The following is a 21,602-nucleotide window of genomic DNA, read 5'->3' on the forward strand; positions in this document are numbered from 1 at the left end:
CTACATTTGTATCTTTGGGATAAATACCCAGTAGTGCAATTGCTGGGTCGTACAGTAGCTCTATTTTCAACTTTTTGAGGACCCTCCATACTGTTTTCCAGAGTGGCTTTTCCAGAGTGGTTGCACCAGCTTGCATTCCCACCAACAGGAGGGTTCCCGTTTCTCCACATCCCCACCAACATCTGTTGTTTCCTGACTTGTTAATTTTAGCCATTCTGACTGGTGTGAGGTGGTATCTTATTGAGGTTTCGATTTGGATTTCCCTGATGCTGAGAGATGTTGAGCAACTTTTTCATGCGTCTGTTGGCCATTTGGATGTCTTCTTTGCAGAAATGTCTGTTCATGTCTTCTGCCCATTTCTCGATTGGATTATTTGTTCTTCAGGTGTTAAGTTTGATAAGTTCTTTATAGATTTTAGATACTAGCCCTTTATCTGATATGTCATTTGCAAATATCTTCTCCCATTCTGTCGGTTGTCTTTTGGATTCATTGACTGTTTCCTTTGCTGTGCAAAAGGTTTTTATCTTGATCAAGTCCCAATAGTTCATTTTTGCCCTTGCTTCCCTTGCCTTTGGCGATGTTTCTAGGAAGAAACGGCTGAGATCGAAGAGGTTGCTGCCTGTATTCTTCTCTAGGATTTTGATGGACTCCTGTCTCACATTTAGGTCTTTCAACCATTTTGAGTCTATTTTTGTGTGTGGTGTAAGGAAATGGTCCAGTTTCATTCTTCTGCATGTGGCTGTCCAAAGCAAAATAAGTCAGAGAAAGACATGTATCATATGATCTCACTGATATGAGGAATTCTTAATCTCAGGAAACAAACTGAGGGTTGCTGGAGTGGTGGGGGGTGGGAGGGATGGGGTGGCTGGGTGATAGACATTGGGAAGGGTATGTGCTATGGTGAGCGCTGTGAATTGTGTAAGACTGATGAATCACAGACCTGTACCTCTGAAACAAATAATACATTATATGTTAAAATACAAAAAGAAGAAGATAGTAGAAAGGGGAAAATGAAGGGGGTGAATTGGAGGGAAAGATGAACCATGAGAGACTACGGACTCTGAGAAAGAAACTGAGGGTTCTAGAAGGTCCAGGAGTTCTCTCAGCTCTGTAGATGAGTTTGTATTTAGAGGGGAGGGAGGTGGGGGGGATGAGTTAGCCTGGTGATGGGTAATAAAGAGGGCGCGTATAAATGGAGTACTGGTTGTTATACGTAAACAATGAATCATGGAACACTACATCAAAAACTAATGATGTAATGTATGGTGATTAACATAATATAATAAAAAAAAAGAAAAGAAAGGAAATGACTGCCAAAAAAAAAAAAAAAAAAAAGAACCCTGGGGAAAGAGGGAACATGAGAGACAAGAAGAAGAGAAAATATATATATATATTTTTTTTTGGATTAAACACAGAACTGAGAGGGGACATGTTGTGGTACAGAAGGTATACTGGACTAGACTGAGAAGTTCCTTGTGGACCATGTCAGAGGAGTTTTGTTTTTATCCTAAGACTAGTAGAATAGCATGGGAGGATTTTAAGCAGATAAATGAATTAATCAGATTGAACTTCGAAAAGTTTACTCTAGTTACTGAGTAGAAAATGGAACTTGGTAACTTGAGAGAATCAAGGAGACCAGTTTAGGTCCTGAATTATGCCCTCCAGAATGATATGTTGAGGTCCTAACCACCAGAATGTGTAACTCAAAAAGTGACCTTTCTTGGAACTAGGGCTTTACAGAAGTAATCAAGTTAAAAATAGGTCCCTAGGGTGACCCTAAACCCATATGACTGGTATCCTTATAAAAGAGGGAAGTTTAGACACAGAGACAGATATGTAAAAAGAGGTGATAATGTGAAAACACAAAGAGAAGACAGCCATGTGTCTAGAGTGATGCATCTATAAGCCAAGAAAGGCCTACGATTACCAGCAAATACCCGAGCTAGAAGAGCAAGGGAGGATTCTTCCCCAGCGCCATCACAGAGAACACAGTACTGCCAACATCTTGATATTGAATTTCTTGCCTCTAAAATGATGAGACAATAAATTTATGTGGTTCTAAGCTACCCAGTTTTTTTTTACTTTGTTACAGTAGCCCTAGGAACCCAATACAGATGCTATTGCAGAACACCACATAAAAGATGAAGGTAGCTCAGACTAGGTTGGAAATGACAATAAAGCAGAGAAAGGGTTCCTAACTCTCAGATGTCCAATGATTATACTTAAAAGGTAAAATTAAGAAGGATAGATGACTGGATGTGATATGGAGGATAAAGGAAGAAGAAGGTATCAGTGATGACACCTAGTGTTCTGGATCGTTACCAGGTAAATGGCAGTGCCATTCACTGACTTGGAAAAGTACCAGGTCAGTGGAAGATGACCTACTCATTTTGAGTTTGTGGTGTCTTTTTGAAACCCAAGAGGTAGTGGGAAATAAGGTCTGAAGCTCAAAGAGAGGGTCTGGGCAAGAAACATAAATTGAGTCATCTTCATGGAAGCAGAGTAATGGAGGAAGGAAATAGAGAGAGGAAAAGAGAAGATAGCTTAGGACTGAAGCCTTGAGGAATATAAACCATTAACAGTTACATGCAAAATGTGTATATGTCATCTAAACTCTACCAAACCTTAAGGAAAAAGCTTGAATGTATAATACACATACACACACATTTCAAACTTCTACCATAGACAGTTCAACCATCTAGTCATATCATGTACAATATAGACATATATAAATGAATTTATTACTGTGGAAGTTGAAGGCTGAGGGATTTCCCTATTGCAGGAAGGTATGCAGAAATAAATAAAATCAGCCAAGTGAGTTTTGGCAGAGACTCAAAAGCAGGCAGAGGAGTGGGAAAACTTTATAGTGGAAAAGAGAAGGCTTCAAGTGTGGCCTGATTGGAAGCTGTGGGCATGGGGAAGCCGGAAGCAGGCTAACCAAAAGTGAGGCATCACATGTGATTGGTTAGGGGAGTATATTTAATTTTTTTGGCTGTTTCTAAGTTGGAAATGGGAACAAAAATAAGGAATCTGTCAGTTATTAATCAAGTCCTGGCCATTTTGGGCCAATTGTTACAGAAGTTACTGTTTAGCTTGAATTGTTCCTAGAGATACCAACCTGGCCTCCAGGTCTGACCTATAGTAGGCTGGCTTCCTGGGTTCTTAATTGTAGATAAAGGATTGGTTTCCTGGGCAGAATGTTGCAAGTTGTGGGTCAGAGTTCTACTTTTATAGATGATCTAGCCATTGCCTATATATTCATTCAGTCTCAGGGCACCTCTTGAGGACACTGTCTAGAGTAAAAGCCTGAACAAGAAGCCAGCTAGTGTGGATTCCTGGAACACACACATAAAGCCAAGGTAGTGGGTCATGAGAATTGACAAAAAATCATCACTATAACCCAGGGGAGGAACTGGTGGAATCTCTGCTGCAGCCGAGAGGAATGTGTTTAGAAGTGCACGGGGAATTTCCATAAAAAGTGAAGAGTTTATTAGGATACGTATATTGCACTTGATCTGATGCCTAGCCACATCATAGACTCCATTTCTTACTTTGCTTCCCCTAGCCCAGTCTATTCACAAGGACATCCTTGCTGCTTCTACAACATGCCAAGTATGTTCCTCTATTAGGGCTTTGCAGTTTCTGCCTGGAAACCCTTTTCCCTATTTACCAGGCTGACTCAGAACGCTGCTCAAATGCTACATGATCAGAAAGGTCTTGCCTACCCACATATGTAAAATAATTTTCTCCCTCCTTACCAGTTTCTATCCCAATTATTTCCTGCTCTGTTATTTCCATAATACCTCCTACCATTGTAGTATAAATGCATTTTTATTGTCTGTCTCCCACAGTGGAATGCAGGCTCCATCAAGGGAAAGGCTTTGTTTATAGTCCTATCTCCAGAGCCTAAAATAATGCCCAGTTCTTAGGAAGTTGGAAGCAAATAGTTAATGAATGAATGAGAAGGTCCAGGATTTCTCTCAGCTCTGTAGATGAGTTTGTATTTAGAGAAATACTGTTTTGTTACTATTACTTTGGCATGTTTGCTTTCCAGTCTGATATGGCCTGGGGAAATTTGTGCAAGGATGGTAAAGACAGTGGTAACTAGGAAAAAGAAAAATAGCCAACAAGTTAGTAATATTCTATCCATGGTAATTCCTTCTGATCCTGGTAGTGTGATTGTGCAAAAGCTATCATTAGAAAGAGTTGGATGAGGGATATATGAAAACTCTTCCAACTATTTTTGTAATTTTTCTGTTAGTTGAAAATTACTTCAAACTGAAAAGTTAAAAAATGTTAGTGGGTATTTATAGGTAGGAGATTCCATGGGAATTTATTGATTTATATGTATCTCTCTGTATTTTCCGTATTTTCTTCAATGACCATTTAATTCTTTTGAAAGAGAAAGATGTTATAAATCAAAATAAAAATGTTCCACCCAGACATAGGCATCTTGTGCATTCACTCTCTGATTTTCAAAGTAATTGCATGGCCAAATGATTAATCAAGTTTGATTTGCGGCTTATGGAATAGGAAATACAAATTTAAAATCTTGATTAATTTTAAAATGTGATCATTCTTGAAAAATTTACCATGATATTCCTTGAATAATAATCATAGCTCTCCCCAAATGATAAAAGAAGGGCTTTTTGTAGAATGACTGCATTGTGATAAACTAAAACCCACATATCAAACTAGACCATAAACTGAATAACTCAGAATCTTTGGGAAATGATAATAGTTTAACAATTAAAAAAAAAAGACACTTGATGTCTCTGGGATTTAGAAACAGGTGTATAATCAGCAGTAACCTGCAGTTGCATTGATCAGGACATTATTAGAACACTGTATACTATTATGGAAATTGCATTTTGAGAGAAGTAGTTGAAATTCAACTGGGAATTGTACCAAAAATAAGGTGAATGTGGGAGGTTTATGGGAATCAAGATTCAATATGACTTAGAATCTTTCCAGAATGTGCTAATTATGTGGCATGAGGGGCCTACGGGAGACATAAGGCATAATCCCTGACTTCTAGGAATTTAACAGATGTGTTAATAAGGCAATATGCACACGAGACCGAGGAGAAACTGCAATGCAGAAATAAATTAAGTATGCTAACATACTCTCTACAATTAACACCATGGGCAGTCAACAAAGTGAGAAATCAGAGTTGAATAGAGTTATCAGGAATGGTTTCATAGGGAAGTAGATACTAATGTGTCCTCACACGTGTCCATTTGTTTTAGCTGGGAAAAAGGGGAAGATAGAAGTCAGAATGAGCAATGGCGGGGGGGCCTGGGTGGCTCAGCCGTTAAGTGTCTGCCTTCTGCTCAGGTCATGATCCCAGGGTCCTGGGATCAAGCCCCGCATTGGGCTCCCTGCTCAGCGGGAAGCCTGCTTCTCCTTCTCCTTCTCCCTCTCCCCCTGCCTGTGTTCCCTCTCTCGCTGTCTCTCTCTCTGTCAAATAAATAAATAAAATCTTTAAAAAAAAAAAAAAGTCAGAATGGGTCTTTGAGCCTTGGTCTATGCCATTTCAGATCAAAACATTTGTGGGAAGTTTGAATGTTATGCTAAAAATATTCTGCCCCAATTTCAGAGCATTGGAATCTATGTGATTATGTAACATATTTAAGATTTTTTCCTTTCTGTATGATAATAATAGTAATAATTGATGTTATGGAGTATGATTTTGTATTAAGTGCTATGCAGATAATGTTATACACATTTTCTCCCTCCTGACAATATCCTTCAAAATAGGAACTATTATTATTTCCGTTTTAGAGTTAATTTTATCTGAGTTTCAAAGAAATTATTTGTTCGAGTTAATAAACTCATGAGTGGTCAGAGTTCACATTTGTCCTTTACTAACATTTGAACTCTAATATTTTATATTGCCTTTCCACTCTTTTGGGACTATCATGAAGATGGGGACAGGAAATCAATCCTATATTAGATCAAGGAGAAGTTAGGAGGAAAGACACATGATACAGGTGTTTTACTTGTCTCTACCCCAAATCTGACTCTTTAAGCCAACCTGACTTAATCACAGATAAGCTCACCTGTTAAGATCAGATTTTTGTGCCAGATACTGTTTGATTTTGTAATGTAAGACCCCCTCCCCACCCCACCTTGCTATCTCCCTCTCCTTGAGCCCTTAAGATGTGGCACTCATATAAGCTCTCTATGGTATGAATAATTTGTCTTTATCATATAGATTTTATTCTGGCTTTTCATGATGGTTGGCTTCTGAAACTCCACATAGGAAGCACTGAGTGATATCATTCCGGTCAGTGGGTGTGTTGGAGGGGACAGGGATTAGAGGTCCTTTCTGAAATCTGCATTTACACAGCATGTGCATTTGCACAGAGTGAAAGTAATTTTAGACCTTTTGAGTGTACACATCACATAAAATTTTACAAATATTGTCCACATCAAAGATTATTGTTCTTATTCTTTTATGTTAGGTTACAGTGGAAAAGCCTGATCGTTTCACAATTATAAATTGTCCCTGACACTGATTCTATCTTTTGACTCCAAGCATCCCTCTTACCACAGATGACTATCCACATTCTGCCTGTGATTCCCCAGAACCTAACATAGTACGGGGCCAGGGCTTTTACCAACAATGAGATGCTATTAATCAGCACAAAGTGCTTTAAGCTTCAACAACTGAAAAAGCACTGTGTAGGAGGCACTTGTACACTGGAAAATATTATTAAGACTATATTTGGTTAGGGAAAATTATTACTGCATTCATGAATTCTAGACTTGTATATAAATATGTGTATCTAAGAATATTATTTGTTAAAACGCTTTCTGTAATGAAAAAGAACTTGCTGAACTGGGATCTTTGGTATAGAATATAAAATTGGTTGGAGAGGCAAATACACTTTCATGTACCGGTGGCCCTTTGGTGGTCTAAGTACCAACCCAGGACTGATTCATGATATGCTCAGCTCTGGATAGAATACCTTCTTTGGCCACATTAAAACTATGTTCTAGGGGCGCCTGGGTGGTTCATTTGTTAAGCGTCTGCCTTCGGCCCAGGTCATGATCCCAGGGTCCTGGGATCGAGCCCCGCATCGGGTTCCCTGCTCCCCTGGAAGCCTGCTTCTCCCTCTCCCACTCCCCCTGCTTGGGTTCCTGCTCTCGCGGTGTCTCTCTCTGTCAAATAAATAAATAAAATCTTAAAAAAAAATAAAACTATGTTCTATAACTATTTTTTCTGTTAAATGTCAAAAGTACTTTGAAATTATATCAAATATTTATTGATAAAATAAACCTTGTATTTTATGTAAAGATGTGAATTGACATGTTTAAGCTCTATTGACATGTTTGTCTTCCCTTTAAGGACAAGGTAAAGTATACTGGAGTGTGTATAGGAGGGTGGAAGATTCATGGAGAGAGAAAAGAGACTAAGAGAGAGGGAGACAGAGAAGGGGAGGGGGAGGGAGAGAAAGCTGATAGACACATATATTTAAGCTGAAAAAAGGACTTTCTATAAATTTTTACATTTGATGTCCATGAAAAACCTCTGAAAGTAGTAATTTTCCATTTCAAAAGTAAGGAAATTGCAGTTCATATAAATTAGTCACATTACCCCGTTCATAGAACTGATATTTACCGCCAGAAATCAGGCTCATTTCTCCTCTCACACTATTGACCGCTGCCTCCCATCTTAATACCAGATATTACGTCAGGATAAGAGGAGATAAACTTGATGACGAGACCAGTGAGACAGAGTCAATGCCCAAGGTTACACAAGAAAAGGTAAAAGATGTAAGGACCATGGTGTCACAACTTTAAGAGGGGACACTGCTAAGTGGAGGTTACTTATGGGGAAAAATGGATCTCAGTAGTTTCAAAATTGTCTAGGAAAGTCTAGGGCGAATGCTTATTTGTAATAATAATATTGAAGCATAAAATGTGTATTATATCACATCAAAGTATAACATATTCTAGTATACTCTGTCCCTTTATCATGTTATTGTGTTGTGCTACAATCCAGTTTTGCAGCTCTGTTGCTTATGAAATGTTTGCCTTCCTCCCATTTTTTTCCCCCACACCTACCCCTAGAATCGCTTCTCTTAAGAACCAGTTTCCCTTTACTGAGGATTGATGATCATTGCCCTAAAGTGGTCCAGAGGGGGACCCTGGAAGCTCATTTTCCCTGACACATCGAATCTGTACATGCCACAGAATCAGCTACCTAGTGAGTTAAAACCCCATAATTGCAATAGTGAAAGGAAAATTACTCAAGCAGATTTGGTTAGCCACGGTAACAAGACTTATAACCTTTACGAAGGCCTTTGGGCCCTAATTATTCAGCAGCTGCTGCCAGGGCAAAAACACCCACGTCTATAGTAGTTAATTTGCATTTTCCTTCCCTTTAAGCAGTGTCCTCTTGTACCTGACCTATTTTCGAAGCCCTCATCCACTATCAATAACAAAAGTCCCTCTCTCGTTCTCAACTTGAAGAAGAGAAATTGCGATTAATAAATTTAACAAATCCAAGGGACTTTAAAAAAGTGAGATTAAAAAATCATAGAGAAGGATAAACTCTGGCTACTTTCTAGCTGAGTAGTAAATACATTATGTCGTCAAGCAGTTCCTTAATGGGCCAGGCTTTTAGGGGACTCCAAAGAAGCCACTGTTATCTGAGGAGCTGCCATGATACATGATTTATCAGAGATGATTATCCAAACATTTTGGTTACAATCATGACCATCTGTTAGTTACTTCTTACTATGGGAATGTGAGAGTGAGATTAGTTATCTGGCTTTTGTTGTCACCTTGATTAAACATCAAAGAATGAAGTTTTAAATTGAGCTATTCTATAACCATTTCTTTTTATTTTCTTGGTGGTGGGGGGTGGTGGGGATGGGGGATGTAGACTAGATCATTATTCAAATCATTGCACAGATGTTTTCTTGAATGATGGTAAACTCCTGCCCAAGGTTAAAAGCTTGTTAACGCCCATTGTCCTTAAAACAATGATCAGTATATTTTGAACCATAGAAAAGTATCCCTAGTCAGGAGACAGTTGGAGTAAAGTATAGCACATCTCTTCCTTCTCAGATGTTTCCTCAAGAAACAGATATTCTGTTCCTACTCACTAACACCACTTTCTTTTCTAATTGACCAGGGAAAAGAAGGGGAAAATGAATTTGTTTGCTGTTTGTTTTTGTTTCCTTTTGGGGAGCTGTAGCAATAAGACTGAGTGTGGATGTATTCACTTATATCAGCACACACACACGTAATATATACATAATAATATACACATATATGTGATATATATAAGTATGTGTATAGTATATGTCCCTGAGACATGCGTTATAGATACATTATATGCATAATGTAATAATGCCATACACATATTAGGGAGAGATTATATTATTATTTTTTAGATCTATTTGGCAGGACTAAGTGCATCATTTATGAGGCCCGATAGAAAATTAAAATGCAGGGCCTCTTGTTGAAGAAGTAAGAATTTAACATGGTGACAGCAGAGCTTTGAATTAAGCACCATGCCCTGTGTGTGACTGCGCTGGATACATGTCCAGTACCATCCCTGTCTGCGGGGTTCTCAGTAGAGACTGGTTAGACTGCATCAGGGCAAGCCTGACCTTGTCTTTAGCTTGCTGAGATAAATGATAGGAGGTTAAATAAAAGTGAGATCTGTTAGCCATCCAGCTCATGACCAACATTAAACTAGGGCATTTGGAGATAGGGGGAAAAAAAATAAAGGTCCTTTCCTAATTTGCAGGGAGAATCTTTTTGTTTGGTAATTTTAAGCGGAATGCAAGAAGAGGGAAAATAAGGCTGGTGCCATCTTGTCAGTGATTTAATTATTTTCCCATCTACACTTGTTTTTGAAGCTTATCAGAGCACAGTACTGTGGGTAGCCCAGTTGTCACCGTGTTATCATTGTGCCTCTGAGTGCTGTCGGCCTGATTCCCATTGTAATGCAATTAATCTTTTGCTTTGCACTAATGGATGAACAAGCATATTTACTGCAGCATAAAATCCTAATTATTTTTTGAACAGATGCATAAAGGGAATGTAAATTAATGGCAAGTGACAATTGTGATAAATGTGTTCTATGTCTTTAAATGTCAGGGTTCCTGTGGTGTGGAGACTAAAGCGTAGCTTGGATATGAACGCTGCCCCACTTGCATTTACCTGTGTGAGGAGGCATACTCATCATGCTCAAAATCTATTCTTAGAGAGTGCCTTGTACTTTTAGACCACACTGATTAGAAATTATAGTATGTTGGCAGGGCTGTCCTTGGTAGGGTGGCATTCTTCACAAGTTTGCTTGAGCTACTGTTGTTACTATGATTCTAAAAAATTATTGCATTTATTATTACTTATGAGAATCTAATACCTGTAGCAATAGCAATAACTTTTAATTCAGCTTTTTTCCCCCAAGCATTGCCCCATTTTCACAAAAATTCCCTTATTAAAAATCTTCACAATTGCAACAGTATGGAGACATTTGATAAACATAACTTGAGCAAAAGAAACCAAGTAAAAACAGCACATCATGTGTGATTCCACTTACATAAAGTGTTCAACTTTAGTAATAAGTAGTTTATTCTGTGAGAAGTCAGTAAAAGGATTTCCTTTGGACTGGGGACAGGCTGAAAGAGGTGCTTCTAGGGTGCTGGTAGTTGTCTATGTCTCAAAGTGGATGCTGGTTACAGAGATGTTGTCAGTTTGTAAATATTTGTTGAATGGTACAGTTGAATACATGCACTTTTCCTCATGAATCTTGTACTTCAATAACATCTTTAAAGAAAACCCTTTCTTATGTTTTATCATTTGTATTGATTTTAAAATTGAAATGCTGAACAGTTAAATAGAATAAGGTGGAAAAGAGAAAAAGGAGCAGAGTAATGCTTTGAATCAATGCCCCATGTGATTTCCAGGAGTACCCCCCTCCACCATAAGGCAGACCTCCCACTTGTTCTGTCTCTCTGCACTCAATGACCAGCAGTGCTGAGAGAGGGTAGCACAGCATTGTGTGTTTTGCTATGGAAAACAATGTTTTACCATGCAACTGTAGGGGAGTTGAGTCTGTGACTTCCCCATCTCCAAAACATCACCTTGTACCTTCTATGTACAATATGATTTCCAATGCAGAAAACACAAGTGGATTTGTGAGGGAGAAAAACCTCTATTGTTTGCAAGATCACTTTGCTTGTTCATCGTTACCAGGATGAAATGCTTTCCATCCATTATTTCTCTGTCTTCCATAGATGGTAGTTTATGTGCTAAACAGTCATGAAGTTACTACTTCTGTGATGCAGCAGTAGGGTTGTAAACTATTTTGTTGGGAACAACCCAATTAAAGTGTTATTCTCTTACAGGCATTTTCACTACATCAAATTTCTGTAACCTGCCTCAAATTCTGTTTCATACTGATGTAATCAGATTTCTGCCACATTTATTCAGCTCATCTCTTTCTTGTCTCTTTGCCCTTCGAAATGCCTCCTTTGCCTTGTGATGACTGCTCTTAGTCAAGGCTTAGTCTCAGAGTGATGATAGAGATAACCCACAGATTATTTGACGTCCGTTCTTGTTAACATGTTTAATAGCTCCCTGTGTATCATGCCAAAGCCCCAAGGAACCTTGAACAAACCTGCCTTGATTAATTTTCCCTAAGATTCCAGAAAATCCTCCTGGCCTCCTTTCCTTCTACCTGTCTATACCCACCCCCTGCACTTTCTACCCTTAGTCCTTGGCACCTTTGTGTCCCATTTCCCCTTCTTCCTATCTATTTTGTTTCATTTGAATTTAGTCATTCAGATTGCACAGTTATCTTCATATGGACACTGCTGCCTCCACAACAACTCATTGCAATCTAGAAAAAAAAGACACCCTTCTCTTCCCTCAACAGACACACCAGCAAATGAAATAACACAAGTGACAGTGTTTGGCATGGCAATGGGGACAGATTTTTCCGCATGTTTTCCTCCATTTCTGGTGATCTCTTTTAATTTCAGAGAATCTAGTAAGATAAAGGTGAATAGTAGGCCCTGTCCATGGAAAAAACATAAAACTTCCAAGAAAAACTGGATCCTATACATGCCTCAGTAAAATCGTTGACAAATGACTGCTTCTTTTGTATGGATATCCCATTCCATTCAGAGAAATGAGAGAGGCAGAGACAAGTGGGTTGCAAAAATGCCTAAAATGTAAAATGTACAACATAAAGTACTACATTGGGCTGGAAGTCATTTCACAAAGAAAATGGCTGTATTACTTTTCAGGGAGTTCTTGACTTTTCACCTTTTCTACTGAGCACTCATCAGAGTGAAAATCAATTATTGTATCTGCTACCTTTTAACATTTCAGATGAATTTAGGATTACTGAAGAAAAATGAGAAATTCTCTTAGTCAAGAAAGCCCTGCATTGCAACTCTTTATATTTGCTCAATTATATCAGTAAAAACACAACTAATAGATATTCCATATATTTTACATTCTTTGATACATTGTATGTTGATAGCATGATTTAAAACATAAAAACACTGACATTTTAGTTAACAATGCAAATTCATATGTAACAAGATACTAGAATAATAATATAGTACCGAATTAGAAAAAAAGAAGCACTTGAAATGACATTTGTATAGAGTTTTTAAAAACAAGGGAAATACTAAAAATAAAATGTTAAATGAAAAATGCAGGACAAAATGTATATACAGTTTGAGCATATGTAAAACATATGTACAATGGAATAGACTGAAAGGAGACAAACCGAATGTTACCTTGTGTGGTGTGATTATAGAGGGAGATTTTTTTTCAACATTTCTTTTGCATTTCTCTACTTTCTAAATTTCTATGATAAGCGTGTATTACAATGATTATAAAAACAAGGGGAGCAAGCAAAATATCATTGCTTTCAATGTGTAGGAGTAAAAATGTTTAGTGCCAATTCCTACTCTGCCACTACAGAGAAAGATCAGACTGTGTTTTGATACTAAACTAGGTAAAATATTTTAGGTTTCTCAAATAACTTCTGGCTACACAATTAAGAGCTAATCCACTGATTTGCACTGTCCTCTTTTAAGATAGAAGTCACAGTAATAAATTAACCCTTTGTAAGTCACATCTAGACAGAGGACTGTCTTGATACCCAATTAGAGAGCCAGGACTCAGTAGCAAATACAGAACTTCTCTCAAAAACAGTCACAGTCACATAAATATTCTATGTATTTTAGAAGCATAAATCACTGTTCCTAGGACTTAAATGCTTGTCAACCCTGTGTAGCTGGAGTCCAGCCTATACCCTAGGTGAGAAAGAAGGAACTGAGAAATGAATGTTATCTAATTCCGGACAAAAAATTTCGGCTGCATTTCCTACATTTCTTAAGAACTTAGGTAAAATACTTTGATGGGGTGGTTGTGCTTTGGTGACTATATTTTGTTTTTGGTTTTGTTTTTTGTTTTGGAGAGAGAGAGGGGCAGCGGGAAAGGGAGAGAGAGAATCTCAAGCAGGCTCCATGTCCAGCATGCAGCCAGCCCGACGTGGGGCTTGATCTCACCATGGTGAGATTGTGACCTGAGCCAAAATCAAGAGTCAGACACTTAACCAACTGAATCACCCAGGCACCCCTGGTGGTTATACTTTGATGGAGGCATCCTGAGAATCTCCCCTGAAGGAATCCTGCACTCCTCTAGTTAGGCATCCCCCTGAAATAGAGACTTTGCATGGGTGAGACATAGGTAAAATCCCACGGAGGAATTTTAGTTGTGCATGTGAGTGCTAAACCATGTGCATGTCCACATAAGTGTCTTCTACCAGTGGTTAAACTCAGATAGTCACGATCAACTGGCTGTTCTTGTGTTCTCCTCGACTCTGTCTGACTGGAGTGCTCCATTCCTTTTTTTTTTTTAATTTTTTTTATTGTTTGGAGTGCTCCATTTCTTTTTTTTTTTTTTAAAGATTTATTTATTTATTTTGAGACAGTGAGAATGAGAGAAAGAGAGTACATGAGAGCGAGGAGGGTCAGAGGGAGAAGCAGGCCCCTCGCCGAGCAGGGAGCCCGATGCGGGACTCCATCCCGGGACTCCAGGATCATGACCTGAGCCGAAGGCAGTTGCCCAACAAACTGAGCCACCCAGGCGCCCCTGGAGTGCTCCATTTCTAATAGAAGAGGATGAACATTAGAAATTTCAGTAAGAATGAATCTCATCAAACAGACATTGTTAGATCATTCTGTTCCAGTTTTCTTTTGTAGAACAGAGTCCTTTGCTATGATAAGAATTAATGATGACTTAGATTTTTTATGTTGGTGGCTCACAGATTTGGTTATTGCCAAGCTTAGTTTTGAGGCCTCAATGCTTCCTTTTTTGGCAGTGAACAATTAAACAATTGTTTCGTTCCTTAGGCAGTAAGAGGCATCTTTTCTTTCCAAGAGCACTATATCTAAAATAATGACTGAGAAGGTATGGTGTGGATAGTGGTCTTCCTGAAACATTTTCTTGCAGGGGATGTGTGTCAGAATGATTTGACTGCATAGTTTCTACATTAGAGACAGTGTACTTAGCCATGAGAATCTAATCATTGAGAAATCAAGAGGAAGCTAAGAAATGATGGTCCGTAAGTTATTAAAAAGAAAAAGGAACAGAAAATAATGTTTCTCATATAATCAGAAGAAATTTGCAATTTAGAGTACAGAGTGAATAGTAAGTGGAAAAAAGTAGTTTCAGTAGGTTTTATGATTGATGGGGAATTACTAAGGTTTTGTTTTTTCTAGTTAATGACTATCATTCAACTTGAAACTACCAGTGTGTGCTTGGTATGATGACTGGGAAGAGCATTGCAAAAATGGATCTACTGGGTGGTGGTTACTCATTTTATACATATCCATCAGCTGTTATTACACAAAGAGCTAGTTTTCCAAGTCTCAGAATCCTCAAATGTATGATAGGATAACAGATTTGCTGACCACTGTGATTATTTACCAGATAAGGCGGGACATTCCTTCAGAAACAGAAAGGGAAGTGGAGACAAGACATCTTCTATGAATTGAGTGAAAAGATATGTTGTAGTATTGCACATATTTCTTTAATTTTGCAGATGGCTTTGTGGGCCCATGTCAAATTTGGAGAGCCATATGTAGCAATTTGGTTAACTAAACAGATCATTGTCATTGAGCATCAACTTTCTAGTTGGTTCTACATCAGATGACAGGGATTCTATGAATGAGTGAAATAGGGTTCTTGATCCCAAGGAGCTTAGAGCATGGTATAGTGCCCAAACCTTTAGTGGAATGTGTACCTGATTGTTTCTGACTGACCTATGCTATATTCTCAAAATGGTAAACACACAATGAATATATTTAAGCGACTCATGAGTATTAAGTGTACTTATTGGCGGAAAAGCACAGCTATCTTCAAATGGGTCATAATAGATAAGGTCATGTTATAATATGAATCATATAAAGAATATTTGTTATACCTTTAGGGCTTCTCAGCCACTAGTCAGTACTTTCAAGTAGGTGCAGTTATGATCCAATTAAAAAGAAGTGAGTGGCATGAAAATTTTGTCTGAAGATAAGTTGTTATTATTTGATCACATTTTCTTAATTACCTAATACAAGCATGCCCATAATGTCTGCTTGTTAAATGCTAAACAGCAGTTTTCATTAATTCTTTTACAAATCAGCCCTCATAAAATACAAATTTTAGACTAATTCCTGTTTTTTTTTTTTCCTTTTCCTTACTATTTTTCTTTATTTGGTGTAGAGTGTTACATCTGTATAAATGGGTCTTTAGGGGGATGTCATCTTTATTTTATCACATATGATTCATATATGCCAACTTCATGGAACTCCTTAGGATGTCTACTTTGTAAAGATTATGGCACTATCAAAACATTATATTTCTCCCATCCTATGAGTTTAAGATTGAGCTTTTAAAATATAACCTCCAGAGCAGATGTCAAACACCAAGGCCTAACCTCAATTTCATATAATGGAATGACTGTCAATGGATTAAGTTAGGGGAACAGAATCCGTCTCTATTTTTGTGACATTGTGATTTCAGAGGAATCTTTTTCCTCTCCTTCTGTAACATTTTGTCATCCACTGTCTCTCCTTAGAGCTGTGTGTAAAGAAGAAATATTCTTGCCTTATAGCTCTTTTTGTTTGCCTCACTCTCAGCAATGCTTAACAAACTGGCATGCAGAGAAGAGGTTAAATAATTTAACTGTGAGAGATGAGTGTTCATGTGGGAATATTACAACACTTAAAATAACTCTTCCAGAAGAGTTTTACTGATGTGGGTTTTGGAGATTTAGATATAAATTTTAGACTTGGAAATAAAATACTAAGAAATCATTTATGAAGTATTATTGAGTTATTAAGGGAATAACAATAGTTTTGGCCTTTTATGAGACTAGTAAGTGAAGCCATATATCTAGATTGGCCTCCAACAGAACCATTCAGGTGCAGTTTACTAACACTGATCACATGGAAAAGCTATTTCCCTTTCTATTTCTTGCTGTCTCATCAGCTATTAGAGATACACAATAAAGTTCGTTAAGGCATTTGTGAAAAACCCATGTAGGTAACTCACAAACAAGTTCATCATTCAGTTTCTGAAATGGTTCCAATTAAAAGAGCTTATGTAACAAGTTACATTAATATAATTAGAAACATGTGTAATTCCTAATGTTGAGATCCAAAGAGACAAATTTGACATTTCTGGGAAGGCAAACTGGGTGGCTTTTTCATGTAACATATGCAATAGATACATGGAGTCATTCATAACATGTTGAGTTCCTATTATCTTTTCATCCATTTTTTTATTTCATTCATTAATTCAACAAATAGTTTTTGCACATCTATGTACTTAAGGACAGTGCTAAGTTCTGTAATACTTGCTGGCCATGAGTCAAGACCAACATGGTCCCTGATTTCATACAACTTAAAGAGTCTCCATTAAAACCTTAAAGAAGAAAGTCACACCTAATGTCCTCTCTGTGTAGCATGGGAAGCAAATACCATAATGATCATGTGATGTAATGATAGAGGGATATAAGAGATCCTGTGAGAATTATCATAGGGCACTTGCTCAGTTTGGATTTCTGAAGGATCTCTAGAAGAGGTGGTCTGTATCTTTAAAAAATCTTAAGAGACTATACTAAACATTCATCTTTTCATTAATAAACATTGGCTGCTATGTTGAAACTATTGTGCTAGTCTCAGGAGAACATAGGAGAGCATAAAGCAAAGCATGTACCTTCATAGCCTAATATGCCTTAGTTTATGGAGACAGTCAGGAGAGGAAAATAAATTACAATAAAAGTGCTTGGAAACCTACAGAGAAAAAAGTATCACCACCAAGGGAAATGTACTGGTTGGGAAGATTTACAAAGGAAGAGTCCTTATATTCGAGTCTTAAAGGATAAAGAAAACAGAGACTTTTCATTCTGGAAAGATGGAAGGATGGAGTAAATGTCTTCTTCCATATTTATCCCTCTATGTACTGTTAAAAACCTTGGACATTATATATAAAACAATAATACACTGAAAGAAGAGAAAAATAAATACAGGCTAGGGGCCTAGGGCTTCGAGAAATGACATGGTGTGAAATCATTGAGTTTTCTTTCTTCCTCATACATCCCATACTTGGAGCTAAAGAAGCTGGCAACTCAGAAATACCAATGGTACTGGTTAAAAAAAATAATAATAAATTTAAAAAGCCTAATAAAAGCATACTAGTAAGACTAGAGTCTTTTTGACGATGAGTGCTTTATTCCAGCCAAACACCACAGAGAAAACTGTTATCCTCCCCATCCCCCACACCAGTGAAGTGTGAGAATGGACGGAGCCAAGAACTCCACCCTCCTCAAGTTGTAACAAGATGCTCCAACCCCTGCAAACCAAGGTGGTGTCAGAGGAGACTAAATAGAGAACAGAGATATTTATCCCTACTCTCCCTGCTGGATGACGTCAAAGGAAGTCTAATGTAGAGTCAGGACTTTTACCACTGCCCAGCAGTAACAAGGCCACTTCCACTGTGTCAGTGAAGACCAGAGGGTAGTGGTAATGGAGCACTCATGCCCCTCTCAAGCCCTTTCCTCTAAGCAGAGGTCTGGTGGGGTACCAGAACTCTGTTTCCACCCAGCAATAAGGATGAGCTACCCTTTGAATGTCAACAGAAGCTAAGTGGAGCATCTTGTCTTTGACCTCTCCATAGCTGTGACTCTTCCTTCCTCTGCCAGAGCAATGTTAGAAGAAGCCAGTGGTACAGTTTCATGGAGTATGCCAAGCAGGCAGGCTCTAAATGGCTAACAATCCGCTTATGGGGGCTATATTTTAAATAATTGAATATTTAAATATTTGAGATTGGTACTGGTGAACTTTCAAGTGAACAGGACCCAGACTGCTCTGAAGAAGTAAACAATATTGGGTGAATTTATAGAGGTGATCTTTAACCTTTATATAGCAGACTGCATCAATGAGTCATAATAAATATTCTTAAAGAAAATGAAAAAAATAGAAAACCTCAGAAAAGAAAGAGAAGATACAAAGAAGAATGGAATGAAAAATTTAGAACTGAAAAATAATAACCACAATAAATAACTATGGATGGGGATGAAAGAATGGATGGAACAGAGTTGAAAAACAAATCAGTCAACTTGAAGATAGGACAGTAGAAATCAACCACCTGAAAGGCAGATAGAAAATAAAAAAACGTAAAGGAATAGACCATCAAGGACATGTAGGACTATGATAAAAGATCTAATGTGCATGTCATTGGAATTCTGGAAAGAGATGAAAAAGAGTGTTGGGCTGATGAGTAAATAAACAAATAAACCTAAAGATTCAAGCAGCCGCTGGGTGGCTCAGTCGGTTAAACATCTAACTCTTGGTATCAGCTCAGGTCATAATCTCATGGGTCCTGAGATTGGGCTCCATGCTCAGCAGGGAGTCTGCTTCACCCATGCGTAAGTACTCTCTCACTCTCTCAAATAAAAAAAAATAAATCTTTAAAAAAATAAAGAGTCAAGAAGTTGAGCTTATGCCTAAAATGGATCCAAAGAAATTCATACCACGACACAACATAGACAAACTTCTGAATATTAAAGCAAAAGTCTTACAAGCAATAAAAGAAAAATGACATTTTAATTATAGGGAAAAAACAATTTGAATAACAGTGGATTTCGCACCATAAACCACAGAGGCCAGAAGGAAGCAGCACATTTTTTCAAGTGCCCAATGAAAAGAACTACCAACCCAGAATTCTATAACTAGCAAAAATATCCTTCTGGAATGCAGAGGAAATTAAGATTTTCTCAGATGAAGAAGAACTAAGGGACTCTATCAATAGCAGGCCTACACTGAAGAATGAATACAGAAAGTTTTCTAAGCAGAAAGGAAAAGAAGGAAGCTTGGGACAGCAAAAAGGAAGAAAGATCAACAAAAAGGGCTAAAAATGTAGCTACATACATGTTTCTTCTCTTGAGTTTTCTAAATTATGTTTGGTACTTGAAGCAAAAATTATAGCACTTTTATTGTGATTCTCAATGTAGAGAAAATATTTAAGAAAATTATAAATAGGAGATGTGAGGTACATAAAAGGAGGTAAGAGTTCAGTACTTCTCTTTGGTAAAGCATCAACACCAGAAGACTGGTATGTTTTGTACTTACAATGTAATAGTATAATCACTATAAAAACATACAGTCAAAAACAATATAGAAAACCAATACACAGTTCAAGTAATCTGCAGGAAGGTAGGAGAAAAGATAAACATAAAAGCAGATTAAAAAAAACAGGAAAAACAATCAAATAGCAGACTTAGACATTAATCTATTAATAATTACATTACATGTAAATAGTCTAAATGCAGTAAATAAGTAGAGATTGGCAAAGTGATTAAAATATTTAACCCAACTATATGAAGACTATAAGAATTTTTTTCAAATAAAACAATGTAGAAAAATTGAAAGGAAAAGATGGGAGAAGATATTTCATGCAAGCATTAATGAAAAGAAAAGAAGAATGGCTGTATTGATATCAGACAAAGTAAATGTTAGAGCAAAGAACATTATCAGAGTCAGATAAGGACATTCCATAATCCTAAAAGGGTCAATCTACCACAAAAGACATATTCTAAATATGCATGCACCAAACAACAGAGCTGCAAAATATACAAAGCAAAAATTGATGAAATTAAAAGGAGAAATAGACAAACCCACAATTATGGGTGAAAGCTCTAATATTACTTTTATGAAAATTGATAGAAAAATTAGGAAATCAAGAAGAATATGCAAAATCCGTCAAGCCATTGAATCAAATTGACATTTATAGAAAACTCACCTAACAATAGGAGAATATACATTCTTTTCAAGCTCCCATAGAACATATACCGAGATAGACTATCTAATGGGCCATAAAACAAAGTTTGACAAATTAAAAATCGTGAGATCATACAGAGTATATCCTTTGACCACACTGGAATTAAACTAAAAAGCAATGACAGAAAATAACAGAAAAATCTCCCAATACTTGGAAGCTACCTGACAACTTTTAAATAATTTGTGAGTCAAACAGGGAGTCTCAAGGAAAAGTAAAAATGAAACAGACATTCAGCTGAATGAAATGAAAATACAGCATAACCAAATTTGTGGGACAGAGCTAATCAGTGCAGAGAGGGAAATATGCAGGACTAAATGCTTACATTATTGACTCAAATCAGTATTTAAGTTCCCATCACACCCTAGAAAAAGAGGACAACATCAAGTAAGCAGAAAGAAAGAAATAATGCAGATAAGAGCAGAAATCAGGAAGGCTGAAAATTCTGACATATACTAACAATAAGGATGAACCTTGCTAAGTGAAGTAAGCCAATCACAAAAGGATAAATAGTGTATGCTTCAGTTATGTGAGGTACCTACAATAGTCAGATTCATAGCAAAGAAAGTAATATGGTGATTATCAGAAGCTGATGGAGGGAGAATGGGTAGTTAGTGTTGAACAGGTATAGAGTTTCAGTTTAGGAAGATGAAAAAGTGGCTTAACTTTTAATGAGGAAGAATGGGAACAAAATGGTTATGGCTATAAAAGGTAACATGAGGGATCCTTATGGGGATGGAAATGGGATGTTTTGCAATATGATGCTGTTGGGAGAAGTTGGTGAAGTGTACATAGTATCTCTTTGTATTATTTCATACAACTGCTTGTAAAGCTATAGTTAGGTCAAAACATAAAGATTAATTTGAAAAAGTAAAAAAAGTAAATAATATGTCTGGCAGAGGGCATTCCAGACAGAGGTAAAACAAAAGTTAACAGTTTAGAAAGGGGTTGAAAGGCATAGTAGAATAAATAGTGAGATCATTGCTTATTGTATGTTATGGGAGAGTGATTGCAGATGAAAATTGGGAAGGTGCAGCATGGCTTCTTCTCTGAAATTACACAGTGGCTAGCAGTGGGCAGAATAGCAGAACTAGGAGAAATAGCTTTGACATCCAAGTTAGTTTTGTTTAGAAATGACAGACCTGAAAATTAGAACAGGGCCAATAAAGTGTTCTGGTATTATCTTGAAAGGCTTCAAACTGATTAATCTTTGAATGACTGAC

Source organism: Callorhinus ursinus, unplaced genomic scaffold, assembly GCF_003265705.2.
Source record: "Callorhinus ursinus isolate GAN/ISIS: 27379988/994484 unplaced genomic scaffold, GSC_fseal_2.0 scaffold21, whole genome shotgun sequence".
Classification (NCBI taxonomy): domain Eukaryota; kingdom Metazoa; phylum Chordata; class Mammalia; order Carnivora; family Otariidae; genus Callorhinus; species Callorhinus ursinus.